We start from the raw sequence: 10,133 nt of genomic DNA, 5'->3' as shown, positions 1-10,133 counted from the left end.
TCTGCTAACTATTGGTTTTATGACTTCAATGCAACAAGTTTTGCTAATTCCAAAAAATCTTTACCTTTTTGGTTCATTTTGAAATCTTATCTCATTATCTCACTTTTGCTAGATCCCATTGGCTTGAAGAAGACCTCCATTGGATCACAGATAAGTTTTTCAGAGACACGCTTATGCTTTAAATGACGTCGACACGTTCATCTTGCACTTTTATACTGAATTTTTAATTTTAGCAAGTATTTGATGTTATTTTTATAAAGATGTGACTAATTGTGATGTCCTGCTGATTACTTATGATTGACAAACATCTTTGACTTCACATAGAACCATAAATTAGCGTAATTTTTTACTTCCGAATTTAGCTATTGAATTTGATGGCGTTGATATAACGGGTTTTCTCAAAAAATTCATGGTTTTGTTTTATTTGTTCAAACTTGTTGATTTAATGAAGTCATATTGTTAGAAAAAGAAGAACCTCATTGCTGTTCAAAAATTATATGATATAAGAAAGAGGAAAAAATTTTTTACAAACAATTATTTTTTTATTGGCTTCGACACTTTTCTGTCTCAATTATTTTTGAATTTGCCTTTTTTATTCTTCATGAGGTCGTAAAAAACTGACTGGTCTCATAGGCTTCTAATTGAGGGTTCAATGAAAAATGTAATTTGCTGCAGTCAGTTTAAGCGAATATTATTAAAGTTTATGATATTATTCGTTTTCAAATGCTGACTGGTCTCCTAGGCTTCTAAGTAAGGATTAAATGAATGATATTACCCAATGCAGTCAGTTTATAGCGAATAGTATTAAAATTCATGATATTGTTGGTTGTCAAAGACTTTCTATACTTTTCAGTTTTTGTTTTTTCCGTCAATTTGTAGTGTATTCTCATCATTGAGGGGTTCCATCCAATTCATTGTAACTCAGAAACCGTTTTTCCATTGATATCATGTCGTAACTGATCCTTTATTCGTTGGACATCGTTTTTTTTTAATTTGTTGTTTTTTTTGTTTTTTAGTCCTTCTAATGGCAGATTATGCGAGCGCTGTAAACAGGCATGGTTTCATGCAATTCAATCAGTAGTTGGCTTGTGTAAGGATTTTTTTAAAAATCAAACATCTAAATTCAATTTTCTCACCATTAGGTTGATAATTAAGTCAAAAAGGTAGATGAACTCGAGTCGGAACATCATATGCGAACGCCCAATAACGAGCATCCTTGTTCGTCTTTATGATTCTGATATTTTCAATCCCAAACAAATTTAAGATTTGCTCGAGAACTGTAGACTATAAAATTACGCAAAGGCGTGCTAACAGCTTTAATTTTTTCGTTATACACTAGCTTTCAAAAGTACGAGAAAGTGTTAATCTAAAATAAAATTGACAGACAGTATTGCGCACGTTATCTGCGTTTGCATAAACTCAAATTAACTTTTAAAAATTTAGATTTTTAAGAAATTAAGACATAAAATAGACGAGCTTTTTGAAAATCTTTTTAAAATTGCTCCTCCAATGCATTGGCGAGTATTTGCCGATGAGTGCAACGTATGCGCAGCAGTTATATTTTTCTTGTTATTAAAGCGTAACAATTTGTGTTTGGTGGGTAATTTAAACGGGGTGTTGGTTTTTCGGTTTCAGTCGGTCAGCTAATCATTGAAATTTTAATATTTTTTGGCAATTGATTTTCAACACTAATGTCGAGGTGAGTTTTTTCTTCCTTATTAACGCCGTGGTCTGTTTGTTAAGAAAAATAGGATAAATATTTTCAATTGCGGTGGACAACAAACTACGATAAGATCAATAGTTCAGGCCTCTCTTGTCCCTAGTTGAAACTTAATTGAATTGTAATTTAATTTTGTTTTTCACTCAATTGTAACTTAATTTTGTTTTTCACTCAATTGTAACTTAATTTTGTTTTTCACTCAATTGTAACTTAATTTTGTTTTTCACTCAATTGTAACTTAATTTTGTTTTTCACTCAATTGTAACTTAATTTTGTTTTTCAGTCAATTGTAACTTAATTTTGTTTTTCACTCAATTTTACCGAGTGTAATTTAAGGTACACATAGTCATATAGCTATTCAATTGAGTGGAAAACAAAGAATATAAAGATTATAAAGAGTCGAAATATAACTAAGACAAAGGTAAACGAGGGACCGGAGAGAGAGAGAGAGAGAGAGAGAGAGAGAGAGAGAGAGAGAAAGAGAGAGAGAGAGAGAGAGAGAGAGAGAGAGAGAGAACTAGAAATTTCATCGTAGTCTGCTCTCCCTGTTATCCACTCCAGACCCCTTAACACAGGGGCCACATGTGAGCCACCACGGCGTTAACGCATAAAGATCGTCGTCGCATCATCACAGCACAAATGCGATCACCTATTAATATCATTAACATTACCTTTATTAAAAACATGACTAAGTGACCTGCTGAAAACCAAATTCAGAAGCCCCGCTTAAATTACCCTCCAAACACTTATTATTAGCACCTATTACCCGCAGAAAAGCGATCAACTATAAATATCATTAGCAGTACCTTTTTTAAAAACATGACTAAGTGACCTGCTGAAAACCAAATTCAAAAGCTACACTTAAACTACCTGCCGAACACATTCTGATGCTCTATTTTATCGTGGTCAATAGCTGTCTAAATTGGAAAAATGTGACCAAATATTGTTACTGTTCTCCACGAAAGGCCAAGACAGCTACAAAATTACCAAATGTAAATTTTGCAGCGTAATTTATTTTATCACAAAATTATTTTACTCATTGTTAATCTATTTAAGTACTGTGACAATTGCGATGCACAATTTTTCGAGTTTCCTACTTTTGAACTATAACAGAGTCAATTAACTAATTTTGAACTCAATTTTTCAACAACTTCATTTTTGTTCACATCGTGTCAGCTGCTATTTATGTTCTTATTGTTACAAAATCAATATTGCCACATGATTTAGACTAGTTTGATAAAAAAAAAGATTCTTTTACACCTTTGTTTTAGGGATGATTAACCTAGAGGACTTCAATGTGGGAGTTTGTTCATTCGAAGACAGTGCAAAGGGGTGGGATGAATTCGTTCAAAGAAAATTCCTCAAATTGGTTGTGAAAAACAATTCCGCCTTCAATTAACAGAAATAAATGAGCACATTCGCAGAATATATTTGTTGTTCAAATTTTGTTTTTTATACAGCAAAGCAACAAAGTTACTGGGTCTATTAGGTGCCTCTTAATAACCTGTTCCTCAAACGCAAGAAACAATTTAAATCTTCTTCAATGTAATATAAAGCTCACGTTGTAGGAATAGGCCTGGCTAGAACAGGACTGAAAGAGGACAAAAGCGGAATGCTTTGACCCCGGGTCGAGGTTTGGTCAAAAAATATTGTAAGATTAGAGGTGAATAGCGGTGAAGAAAAACTTTTTTCACCGCAAGGCGCCCGCATCTTTTAGCGTTGAATGCGGTGAATTTTTGTGCGATTTTTAGCGCTGAAAAACTCTTTTTCACCGCATTCACCGGATTTCTTACAAAAAAGTGCCGTACATGGGTTTGAAATTCTCACCTCCTGCATGTCAACTTCTTACTACACTGCACCATCTGTCAGTTGATTCAATGATATTTCCTGTGAATTTAAGGTAAGTGGTTTTGCGATTTTTTTGGCGAAAAATTTTTTTTCACCGCATTCTGCTGGTAGCGATGAAAGTATTTTTTCACCGCATTCTTTTCACCGCATTTTTCACTGCAAATCTTACATCTCTTAACGATTTTTAGCGTTGACACCTCGACCCGGACACCTTAAACAGGGCTAGTGACACTTAACGGGGCTAGTGAGTATAAACATGGCTAAAAGTTTTTTTTAAAAATTTTAATCTTTCATTGTTAGAATGGGCGTATATTTGAGAAAAAAAGCATTGATGTACTCGAACATTGTTTGCAGCCATAGTTTTTATGAAAACAACGTAAATCAAAACCAAATTTCTGATTCTGGACGGTAAAGAATCTTATTAAATCCTTCGTTATTGGATGTACTTAATTTTTGTTTGTTTTGCTTAATAAAACTTTAATGGCGTATACTGATTTCAGTATATGTTTTCCTTAAATTCTTATAATTATATCTAGACAATTGTTTTCGTTAGGCAAAAAGAACAACACCTCTGGAAATTTCTGCTTGATATAAAAGTCAATGCGTCACAAGAACCAATAAAATCAGAACTCAGCTGGAGCATACTCGCAAGATATTTGACAAAATAAACCTGGCTCAACCATCTTACCTATTCCCAAAAAAACAATCTACTTAGAAACTTTTTGTAATCTTGCACAACAATCCTTCATCTTGCAACATCTTGCTTGAAAATCATCCGGTACAAAAACCTTATCAGATCTCCCGATTTAATAAAATGGTCTCGGCCAAAAAATATGTTAAAAGCTTTGCACAGAAAAAAATAAATAAAACTTTAGAGCGGCTGAAAAATTGTTACTTTTTGCAAAACTGATTAAATTGAATATGTTGTTGTTGTTGTTGTTGTTGTTATTGTTGTTGTTATTGTTGTTGTTGGCGTTGTTGTTGTTGTTATTGTTATTGTTGTTGTTGTTGTTGTTGTTGTTGTCGTTGTTGTTATTGTTGTTGTTGTTGTTGTTGTTGTTGATGACGATGTTGTTGTTGATGATGATGTTGTTGTTGTTGTTGTTGTTGTTGTCATTGTTGTTGTTTTTGTTGTTGATGATGATAACGATGTTGTTGTTGATGATGTTGTTGTTGTCGTTGTTGTTGTTGTTGTTGTTGTTGTTATTGTTGTTGTTGTTATTGTTGTTGTTGGCCTTGTTGTTGTTGTTATTGTTATTGTTGTTGTTGTTGTTGTTGTTGTTATTGTTGTTGTTGTTCTTGTTGTTGTTGTTGTTATTGTTATTGTTGTTGTTGTTGTTGTCGTTGTTGTTGTTATTGTTGTTGTTGTTGTTGTTGTTGTTGTTGTTGATGACAATGTTGCAGTTGATGATGTTGTTGTTGTTGTTGTTGTTGTTTTTGTTGCTGTTGTTGTTGTTGTTGTTGTTGTTGTTGTTGTTGTTGTTGTTGTTGATGTTGTTGCCATTGTTGTTGTTGTTGATGATGATAACGATGTTGTTGTTGATGATGTTGTTGTTGTCGTTGTTGTTGTTGTTGTTGTTGTTGTTGTTATTATTATTGTTATTGTTGTTGTTGTTGTTATTGTTGTTGTTGTTGTTGTTGATGATGACGATGTTGTTGTTGATTATGTTGTTGTTGTCGTTGTTGTTGTTGTTGTTGTTGTTGTTGTTGTTGTTGTTGTTGTTGTTGTTGTTGTTGTTGTTGTTGTTGTTGTTGTTGTTGCTGTTGTTGTTGTTGTTGTTGTTGTTGTTGTTGCTGTCGTTGTTGTTGTTGTTGTCATTTTTGCTGCTGTTGGTGATCTTCATGCTGCTTTTTGAGTTGGTGCTTCAATGTTGTTGTTCTTCCTGCCATGTCAGTCCAAATAAGTGAACCTTTTTTTATGGTGTGTGAAGCTTCTTCTTATAATGCGCCTACCTTCGATATGGGTAAAACTGCCTTATATAGTTGGTTTTATACCCCTAGGAGCAATAGCTAGTGTTGAGTGTTCTGAAAATTTGTTAGGATGGCTGCATATCAAGTATCAAGTGTCATCATTGGCCTTAGAACACGATAATTACAATTTATTTCATTAGTTCATTTGCAAAAATTTCCATTTTCTGTTGCTTATACATAAAAAACATTCGGGCACCTGATATGATGTCATAATTTGTAGAAATTTGTTAATCTAAATTTTCGGATGAATTTTACAGGATATGAATTATTTCTTTATTACTGTTTTTAAATTTGGAAGTTTGGAAGTTTGCCTAAGTTTGGATCTCTTTAACATCGACTTCTTTAATCCTCTCATGTCTTAAGAGTAAACAAGAAAATGACCTTTTTTTCTGCAAAGAAATATCCCACTTTACAACACTTTCCATAGTGCGTTTTAATGAAATTGCTATTAGTCAGAATAGACGGATATCCAATGGATGAATGATTGCAAAAAAATCATAATATTACTAACTTCAATTTAATTGACTGACTAAATGTTGATTCGGAGAACGTCAGCAGAGCCGATTGGGCGTAAAGAAGAATGTCACAAAAAAATTGAAATTGAATTTTTGCATATACTTTGATTGGTAGATCTTAAAATGATTGATTAAATGTTACTTGGATCTTTTTTGCTAGCGCTCGCCTAGTTCTATATTGCTTAAATTTAGGAAGCTCCAAAAAGTTGATGTTTGCCTTCTTTCTATCGATAATCACATTTCCCATTTTTCAAGAAAATCAAAATAGATCCCATTACAAAATCCGGGACTCCAAAAATTCAAAAATTGTTATCAGTTTGCTTTTGATTGGTTTTTAACTGTGATATAGAAATTTAGAATTTTAGTTGTTTGGTTTGTTACAGTTTTAGAAACCAAAAAAAGACGTTACTTGAAAACTTAAAAACTCAAATCGGAATATTCTAATGAGTGACCATCAAATTGCGAGACCAGATGAGGACACAAGAAAAACCACAAGTTCTGAACACTGATTTGGGACCTTTACATCAGGAAGAAACTTCTGCAGCAGCACCGACTGCAGAGCATCCACAGCCTGAGCTATCATAATCTTCACGTACCACTATCAATGTGGAAAACCACCCGGTTGACATGGAGAACGAATTCCCACAAAGAATCTCCAGAAAAAGTTTGAGGATGAGGTGGTTTTGAAACAACCTCGGACAGGAACTTGTTTGCTTTTTTGTGAACTTTTCCGAAACCATAAAACTTTCTTGTATAACTCGGATGATGTTTGGATAATTAGTGGCCACAAAACTAGCTTGAGTTCAAATCTACTTTTGACTTGGTGCTATCTCTATCTTACTTACCTATCAATCAGATGTCATTAAAAAAAATTCTACCATTTGTTGTTTGAAACCTGATTCCAACATCAACTGACCGGAAACTGATTAACTCGTTTGTAAAAAGCCACATCTCTTTGTCACGAAAATGAAAAAAAAACAGAAAACCGCGTCCAGGATCCATAACTAATATCTTTTCTCTTGTCAGCCACAAAAAATTTCTTCAGCCTATCTAATCTCTGTATATTTCACATAGGTAAGCACAAAAAAATAAAGAAATATTGATATAATTTTATTTAAAAAATTTTAAAATCAACTTTTTCATATATTTTGAGCCTTTCTTGAGACCCCGAAAATGCTGGTCAGATGATCAACAACAATGATACCACATCGAAACTATAGGTAAAGTATTGTTTCTTCAGCATCTGTTGTCAGCTCGTACTCATAAAAATCAGCAGCCTTATGAGTCCGAAAAAGCTAAAAGACACTCCTTTTAAGGAGATCAGAACAGCGTTTTGAAAATATGTTTCGCCAATGGAGAGAGTATTTACGGCAAAAAATGCTCAATTTCTGTCCATCATATAAGGTGTAGGGGATTCAGCTGACAATTTCAGAAAAATGTAGAACGGTTACCAATCATCAGGCCAGTTTGATAGAGGTAAGCCACAATTTGATATGACTTGCCTTGTTTTGAACAAAAATTGCAACAGCTGTGAAAAGAAGGGACACTTGTCAAAAATGTGTGGATTCTAATCTCAACCGAACTTAGGAAATGGTGATTAGCAAAAATTATTTTTGAAGATGAAGATACATCATTAGTTGAGGCACCTCCAGCATCAAATGTCCGACAGTTTTTGCATAGAAGAGCAACTTTCAGCATGTATGCGACATGAGAACATATTTGGAAAAATGCCTACAAAATAACAATGCAGGTAGACACATATGCAGATAGCTCAGTGCTATCATCTGGAATATGGACTCAACTTGGTAAATATCGGTCGAATGGTATGATAACATCTTGAACCTTATGATGGAAATCATTTAAAGTTTCTGGGGTCAGTTACTTTTGACGTTGTGTGTAACCGAAGCAGGCACACATAAAAACAATTAGCAGTGGTGAACTCTGATCCAGAAGTTGGACTAATTGGAGGGACTTTCTAATCAGTTTGGGCATGAGCAACATAACGACGGCACGCTTATAAGCTGTATATTGTCACAAACTTCATGTGAAATTGATATGAAGTTTTTAGCTAATGTTCTGGAAAGCCAGAAAAATAATATTACCTTATGAAAACAATGTCGACGAAAATCAAGAGCAGATGATTAGACCTGGGCTTCCTTGAGTCTTTGCAGCCAGGAAGTTCACTAATGTACCACCATTTGTGTGGCAAAGACACAAAAGTGGAGAACTCAGACTTTAAGTGCAAATGATAGCGCACAAAAATTGTTCTGTCATAGATGAATACTACCTGACACAAGACATGGTGACAGTCTTCCGTGTGCAGAAAACCTCATAAATTGGCAAAATTTACCTGTCAGATGCCTATTAATAAGATAAAATAGACAAAAGGACGAGTGATATATGTATGAGCGACAGATCGCAGGCAGCAATCAAGATATTCCGCATAGCTCAAGGTTTCAAAAACTCTACGCAACTAGCATGGAGCAGTTTGACAAAAATGCTGGCAGTTGGAAATCTAATACGTCAGAGAAACTTTACTGTTAAAGAAACAATAGTCGAGCTCAAAAACTGTCATCAAGGTTTCTCTAGACTCAACTCCAGAGGATTGAATAGCAGCAGATCAAAAACATGTTAAAAAATTAAAAATGCAAATCCACCAGCTGACAGCAAACGACTGAACTCTATGGAAGAAGTATTCACGATCTCACAACTAAGGTCTATTTCTGAATGGCATTGGATGAGCTTTAGCGACTTCTTTTTGTGGCAACAGCACCAAATGTTTTCAGTGACATTAAAAACCAAAAAATTGCTTTATACCGGATCATCTTTACAATATTCAAGACTTTAATACCGTTACTACTCATGATTTTGAAAAACATTTTACGGGGTTTGTTTGCTTTATGGACAGCCAGACATGTTTGTCTCAAATAAATTGTCTACAGCGGAGCAGAAACAATCAAATTTATAGCATATAGCACTATTATTTTTTTTTTGGCCACAAGAGTAAAGCAATTTTTTTCAAGATTACGATGTGTTATACAGAAGCACCACAAGCACTCAAATATCTCTTTGTACCAGACGAAGGGATTCCGAACACAGCACTTACTAGAATAAGAAACTGTGTCATTGGTTTTCTGAGTTTCAACTGTTAGACTTAGAGAACAGATACTCTAGACAGATGCTTGGCGCATAATGGATTTGACGGTGACGTATCTGACAGCCATCAATTGTGCTATTTTTTTGCTTTTTCTGGCAATGATTTGGTTTCTCAGAATGCAGAAATTCGATTGAAACTTGGAAAATACATACTATGCTGAGATATAATGAGGCAAATTGAAACTGGCAGTTTTAGGTTTTTGCCTAGAAAGAGATAAAAGAATCCGAACACCAAAACATGGATCCGAACAATGTAATAATCAACAGAGGAGTTGTTCCTTTCAGTCCAAGCAAACTGAGGTATCTGGTTTCCGCAAAACCACATAACACATATCTGGCACTTCAAAACAACTCAAGCGTCAATCAGAACGATAGCATTTTAGCCAGGCATTAGCCTAGACGTTCAAAATTTCGTAGGTAAATATAGGAAATGTGAATGGAACAGGCCTAGCGTGGGAAAAGATTATGTTAGGTTCCATCGTTTCCACTCCAAATAGAATGGATTAATTTTAGAAGCCAATCAACATCTTTGAAATTTTTGATGAGGGTGCAGGCTCGATGGAAGCCTTCCGTACGAAAAACCACATCAGAAACAGTCATAGTTTATCTTATCCAGAAAATTGCCGCATTAGAAATAGCTCAGCATACGATAATGATCTCAAATTTTTCAGTGTTGATTTTAAACAGTCTTAAATCTCTGTGAATGAGAATAAAGATAGTGAAATTGTTTCTCTATAATCTAGGAGGTCATTCACTAGCTGGAACAGCAGTTCAGATAACGAAACGGGCACAATCTGGACCTATGGTTCGGAGCATTTTTTAGTAAAGCACTAACGGCGCATCACAACACCTCAAATCGAGGGACAAAGCTCCAGACGAACTATTACTGGGACGCAGAGTGATTGTACCAGCAGTTGTTGATT

Source organism: Convolutriloba macropyga, chromosome 10 (assembly GCF_964194025.1).
Source record: "Convolutriloba macropyga chromosome 10, txConMacr16.3, whole genome shotgun sequence".
NCBI classification, from domain to species: domain Eukaryota; kingdom Metazoa; phylum Xenacoelomorpha; order Acoela; family Convolutidae; genus Convolutriloba; species Convolutriloba macropyga.
The sequence above is the reverse complement of the archived record's forward strand: the minus strand, read 5'-3'. Positions refer to the sequence as shown.